Source organism: Geospiza fortis, unplaced genomic scaffold (assembly GCF_000277835.1).
Source record: "Geospiza fortis unplaced genomic scaffold, GeoFor_1.0 scaffold171, whole genome shotgun sequence".
NCBI classification, from domain to species: Eukaryota; Metazoa; Chordata; class Aves; order Passeriformes; family Thraupidae; genus Geospiza; species Geospiza fortis.
The window spans coordinates 3433070-3439867 of record NW_005054313.1 but is presented as its reverse complement, the minus strand read 5'-3'; the positions used below and the strand labels follow the sequence as shown (position 1 = coordinate 3439867).

At 34.3% G+C, this 6798-nt stretch overlaps 1 protein-coding gene across 3 annotated transcripts in view; it reads left to right on the top strand.

Annotated features, from left to right (window-relative positions):
• FGF7 (fibroblast growth factor 7) overlaps window positions 1–6798 on the top strand; it is a 29142-nt gene that overhangs the window by 17669 nt on the left and 4675 nt on the right. The window lies entirely within an intron of this gene.

Sequence of the window (6798 nt, the reverse complement as noted above, 5' to 3'; positions counted from 1 at the left end):
AGCTCTAAAGTATTAAATCATTAATTTTATTACTGTTTGGAAACAATTACATTTTGTAAACAGTCATTCCACTCTTTTTTTCCATTTTTCATATCAGTAAATTATTAATGCTGTAATAAGAGATCAGTTTTTCAGACTGAGGATTAAGACTTGAATTTTACATGACAGTATTAATTCTAAAAAATAATATTATTCTTCATTATAACCATATGTTTAGCTTCAGGGCAATTTTTATTGGAGGGAAATGTAGTTTCCTGCAAAAATGAGAAATGACTACATGCTGTCTAAGAGGTTGATCAAGAAAATATTTATATAAAGCAGTGGAGATCAGCAAAGTAAAGACTTCTAATAAGTTTAATGACACATTCCCAAGAGAAGGACTGCCTGGGGCAGCATGTTAGCCAGTTGTTACCATGTACTGCTATTCAAAAGTCACACCTCTAAATTGAAAAACTCCGTAACTTTGCAATCTGTTTTAGTAAAAAATGTCACACCCTTTGGTTCTAAAGATCAAATCAATAGAAATATTGGAAATAGAGTGGTCTGAATAGCTAATGGTCAACAGAGACATGCACAGAAGGCATCAATTTAGAGTCAGAACATTCTACACCAACTACTTACTATGCCACCATTTTCCATGAAGAATGAAGCTTTTGATTTATAAAACTATCTCCTAACTCAGCAAAATTAACAGAGAGTTAATACAAAACTGAGGCAAAACAGGTTGTACAATAAGGAAAAACACTTGAAAATTTTAAGGTATTTCCCTTTAGCAATTATTAATTGCAATAGGGTCAATGAAATTCTCGCTACAGTAACTAGGGGAGGTAGACTTTACAGACAGTTGTAAACTGATGAGCACTGCATTACATTTATTCATTATTATATTTATTATTCATTGTTCTTTGAAAAATGACTAAAAATAGGTATTATGGCTTTTAATATTTCCCACTGCAGAACAAATCTGTAAAGTTTAAAGTAAAAAGGAAGGTGTATTTCCAAACATTGTTCAAACCTCACTCTTCACTTTACACTACAGTATCAGCCATCCATGGTTGGAAGGGCAGATTATACATCTGATGATGCATAAGAAACTGTGTAAATATAAATACTTTGAACAATGCAGACTTAAGAGTGGAACTTGGCTTACCCCTTCCCTTTCTGCAATAAAGGTAAACACCCACAAGTCCAAGTACACATGCAAAGAACAGATCTTGGAAGTAAAATAACAGCATTTCAAAACAATCATTTTAGTTCCCTGTTGTATCTTCCCTCTTATTTTTGGTTCTTATCTTGCCTTTTTTACACTGTTTTCACAGAGTTATCAAGTTAGCAGTTTCTTTAATAAACCTTGACATGGCTCATATTTCATAACTAACTTATCTGTCAGCTATTGAGTATTACCAGGACAATGGTTTATCACAAAGTTGTTGCATCTAGCAATGCATGTATCAATTAGTTTGTCTGACTGGAAAACAGTGGAGACATTTATGGATAAGGTAATATCAAATAAAGAAAATTTAAAATTATAATCTAATGGAGTACAAAAAATACTTTAATGGACTTCTGTTTAGCACTTAGTTGATTTTAATACAGTACGCCTCCTTTTTGTGCCCAATGAAACGCGAAGGGGTAATTAAACATCAGCTACTTATGCTTAATCAAACTTTCTACACAACTAAATCTTGTCAGCAAATCCTGCTGCTCGAGGATGCTGAACTCTGAGCTGCAGCAAATCCCCAAGGAATACCTCTCTATCGTTAATCATGTTTCCTTGGACAACTACAATTTTTCCTGCTTGGAAATTACACACAGGACAAACCCAGGAGTTTTGAGTATTCCTCCATGATATCCAGATGTCTGGCATCTCACTGAAGCAGTAGCTTCAACTGTTCTCCTGAAAATCCTTGACAGATCCATTATTTTAAAATGTTCAGATCATTTTTACAGCCATATTCATATTTAAAGTGCTTCAGAGACTCTACACATGCACAGCAAATGCACGCATGGATACAGCAAAAAGCCCCTGAAGATCTTTTTAGCCTTCTATGCTGTAAATAACAACATATATGTGTTTATGACATAAATCAAAATTCTGAGTATCACAAGGAGAAGACAGAATAAAGTGATAGTGAATGTTTGTACCAATTTGTTTTCTGTTAATTAATTGTTCAATAAAATCACATCCACAGACAGAAAATTCCTGGTGTGGAGAAACCTCCTGCTTTGTAACATATTCTAACATATTTTAACATATATCTTTACCTTTATTTCTACTTTAAAAGCTTATGAACAGGAGTTCTGTGAGGTATCATCTAGGAAACTCCTTCATCCTCTTGCTAAGAAAGTACTCAATACAAATGCAAATTCTACTTTCTATCAATTTTAATTTAATAATAAGGAAAGGTATAAATTAAGTCATATTACAAAATATCTTAAATCAAGACCTTTATTTGCAGTATTTTTTAACTCTTAGTTTTTATATTTGAGACAGAAAGAGCACACAAATTGTTTTACCTAGAAATGAACTTCACGATGCATCCATTTAAAAATATTAAGACTCCAAATAACTTAAGTTGCACAAATACTTTACAATAGAAGCACTACATTAAAAAAAAAAAAGAGAGAAAAATATTTCCTGAAACAAATTACTTTCCAAACTATCCAATAAAAGTATTCACTTCACTGATAAGATTCTTCTGGAAAAACATTTAAGTGTAATACACCAGCTATTTACTGTGCTGGCTTACCAAATGCACACATGTACCAATAACATCATGAAAGTCTTCCAAGATTGACCATCATTGAACCACATTTTCTGGCTTTAACAGGCACAAAAATTAACTTATGAAGTGCCAGAACAAAAGAACAAATTACATTACTTATCATTAAACAGTGCCTTCTAAGCAAAGATGAGATAATTTTCCTTGGCCTTGAATCATTTGCAAAGGTCATTTGAATTCATAAATACGCGCTCCAAATTCAATTAATGAGAAACACAAGTTAGTGAAATTTAGAAGTTACATTTTGTTTTGACTCATTTTCCATCCAAGTCCTTTCTGCCCCTCTGTCCCTATTTAAGATTTCACATACTTTATTTTTAAAGACAATTCTGCTGAGGAAAGAATGTTTCACAAACACATTCCTCACAAGTGCTGAACTGTCAGTGCCAGCCTCCCTACCCCTAAAAATCAGCATAAGACTGCTTTTTTTCAACCTCACTGCACAGAGAGCCACAAGAAATAAAGTGCTGTACATATCATATGTGCTTCCACAACACATGTACCTGGCAGAACAGGAAAGTACTGGCATGAAATTGCTGTCAGCCTTCTGAAAAATGTAATGGATGCCAAAGTGTCTCTTTGAATGAATGTCTAGAGACACTGACTCGGGCAAACTGAGGAGCAGTGACCAGAAACCTCATGTGACAGACATTGAGGGGATACCTGCAACATATGAAATGTCTGGAAACAGAGATAGCTGATGGGGGACTGAACTCAAAGTGTGCTTCCCAGAACCTTCCTGAACAATCCTGGCATACTGGGGCAGTTCCCAAGAACATGAAAAGAGATCTCCCTCTGTGGTTCTGCTGCCCCTCCTCTTCCAAAAGCTCCTGAGAGGTTTTACCTGCCCGTGGGATCTTCAGGCATGAGCAGCATTTACTGGATTCCTTGCAGCTCTCAGGAGCCAGAGCTGCAATTGCTCTTAGCTCATAAATGAGTAAAGGGAAATGCCCTGATTTTGCTAAATCACAAGGCTACTTCGTTATAGATAAGATACTTTTATCCAAGGATATTATGGGCAAACACAAAAAAACCTGCCTATTCAACTATCCATGCATACTGATGGAAATTACTTTAATATAGTCTGCAAACAGATCATGTAGCAATAAAAGCTAAGATTTGTTTTAACAAATACAACATAAGTGTGTGGTAAAAGCAAAAAGGAGTCTAACAAATAAAAGGAAAATGCTGATTTGAAAATATTAATTGAATCAGAAAACACACAATATCAGGAGATAAAAACAAAATTATCAAATACTACTTGCCAGGAAAGAATCATCTCATGTGACAATGCTCAATGTTATAGCAATCATATAACTAAATGCCATTTTTCTGCATCAATTTCCAGCCTGAGGTACTGTCCTGCCATTCAGGCTACGGTTATGGAGTAAGTCTACACACAAAAGTGTCTGCTTCTAAGTATTGAGGAACTGTCATCCTAGACCAGAATGCCAGGAAACTCACCTCATTAATGACATAAATTTTCTCCAAAACCTGAGACATATTTCACCCACTGAAACTGTTGTGTCAGTCTAAAGGCTTGTTTTGTTTATTTTTATTTTCTTTTATTTTTCTACTGTATATCAACTGTGTGTTATTTAATTTCTAGCAAGTGTTTCCAAAGGCTGCTGCCACCATCCATAGGCATCTTTTCTGAAGACAAACTATAGCCCATCTCTGCTGAGTGTCTTTTACATACACCAGAGGAATTCCAGCTCTGTAGGAAACTTCATTCACTACAGGAATTTTAAGCTACATTTGATACACTGACCATACAACCATATAAAATTGTTTGGAATTTCATGCTGATTTTATAGGAAGTACAGTTGTTTTCAATTTTGGATGCCCATCTCTAGGTTTTTGTTTTTTTTTTTCTTTTCCTGGCTTTAATCTGATTTCTTTCCCAGTTACTTTGTGGTATATTAAGTCTTCTCTTAAATCTCTTCCAAACATCTCTGGGGATGCTTTAGATAAAGCAACTGAAGAACATAGTTTACATTTTAATTTTGAAATCAGAGATATTTAAGACCTTGTTGAAGCTTGGCCTTCTGAATTTCTCCTGATCAATATCTTATTAATTTAAGCATGCCTTTAAAGTAATTTGGTTACTAGAGTATGAAAAGAGTATTTCAATGAAATAATCTATGGATAAGAATTTTCTCTTTCCCATCCTAACTAGTTGACTTTTTTCTTTTCACAAATAGATATTGAAAGGATTAAACACCTTTACTTCTAAAGGAAGCACATAAAAATAAACCTTCTCATTTAAGACAAGGAAAGTCATTGATGTCTCAACTCTGAATAAAGCAGAAAAACAAGTACCCCAAACCAAAATAAAGTAACTCCAACAAGTTAGTCACAATCTACTTCAGGCAAAAAGAAAAAACTAAAAGAATAATGTAGAAATTGTAACAATAATAATATTGCTTTGGAGAAAATCTTTTGGCATTTCCTTTTTTAAAGTAGTAAGATTTTTTTCTACTGTAACTTCAGCCAACATCAGCTTATTCAAGGAAATCTCAATTCCTATTAGCATTATTTGTTTTAAAAAGTAATTTTAAATATTTTATTTTTTTTTAATTCTGTATAAATGGAAAACTCAAACATAGACTTTTTTTAAAAACTCCCCTTAAGTTAATGGCCAGCAGAGGCAAACGAACAAATGGATATAAGCTGTCACTGAAGAAATGCAGATTGCAAATTACTATGAAGTCTCTAGTCATTAAAATAAATCAAACTCTGGAACAGCCCTCGGCAGAAACACTGGGGGCAAAGAAATAACAACTCCAATTTAGTATTGGCAAAGTTTATGAAAAGAGAATTATCTGATGCAATTCCCAGGCTAGCAAAGCACTCGACTTGATGACCCAGAGATCCCTTCCACTGTTGCGTTCTTTGTTAGGCTAAATGCAGATGTTCATCTGTTTTTTAGCCTCAGTGTGGTTTTTCTAAAGTGAAATTTAAATGATAGTTAATATAATTTTTGTAAGTTTCGATTACAAATTACCCTTTGTTAGAACTATTGCTAGGCCTGCCGAAGAGTGGAACTTGTCAAAGAATTCTAAAAGCTTTACTTAAAAAAAGCTGGCTTAGCATTATAGGGGAGTACAGAAGTATAAACGCTGAGCTGAATGCCCAGCAGTGCACACATCATGAGAAGAGGGAACTGATCTGCTAAAGAAAAAAGGATGAAAAATATACCCATATGTTCTACAACTGATACATCAGTAACATCAAGGAGAAAAGCAAAACAACATGAAGGAAAGCAGAGAACAAGAGGAGATAAAAATGTATAGGGAAGGAGAAATATCACAGATTTTTAATGCCTTTCTTAAAAACCTAACTAACAAAAAACTATTACCGTGTGGCTGTGAAAAGTCAATGCCAACTTGAAAGGGAAAAAAAGGAAATGCTTTGTTAAAGAGGATATTCAGGTGATAATCTAACACATGCCTCTCTCCCACCTCCCTCACTTGTCTCCCCCATGCTTAGCTCTTGCAATTTGCCTCAAGTTGGCTCCCTTTGAAAGACCCCATTTTGGAGGAGTCACAGTGCAGTTGCTATGGCAGAATTCTGTCAGTGACTCAATATTGAAATAAATAGCTCAAACTCAGATATATAACTCTAAATTACTGCTTAAGAAAACATTAATAACATCTAAGCTTGAAAACAACCTGGTGTTCCTTAATAACTTGCAAAATCCCCCGCCTTCACTTTTTTTTTTAATATTAACAAAAGATTATTTTTTTATGTTGCAGGTAACTTAAATGTATCATAGTGATTACAGAAAAGTATCGCTGATATGTATCAGTGAGATGAAAATAAATCAGGTTATAGAAAACAACACTAAATGCTTTCTGGTTTTGAATAGGCTCTCAGGGCAGCCTTTAATGATTTTCAAATACACGTATTTTTACAGCTCCGATCAGTCATAAAAGCACACAAAGGTCAAGCAAATACTTTATCTTATTTCAGACACTGTGGTCTGTTTTCTATCACTCGCAAGTTCTAAGGT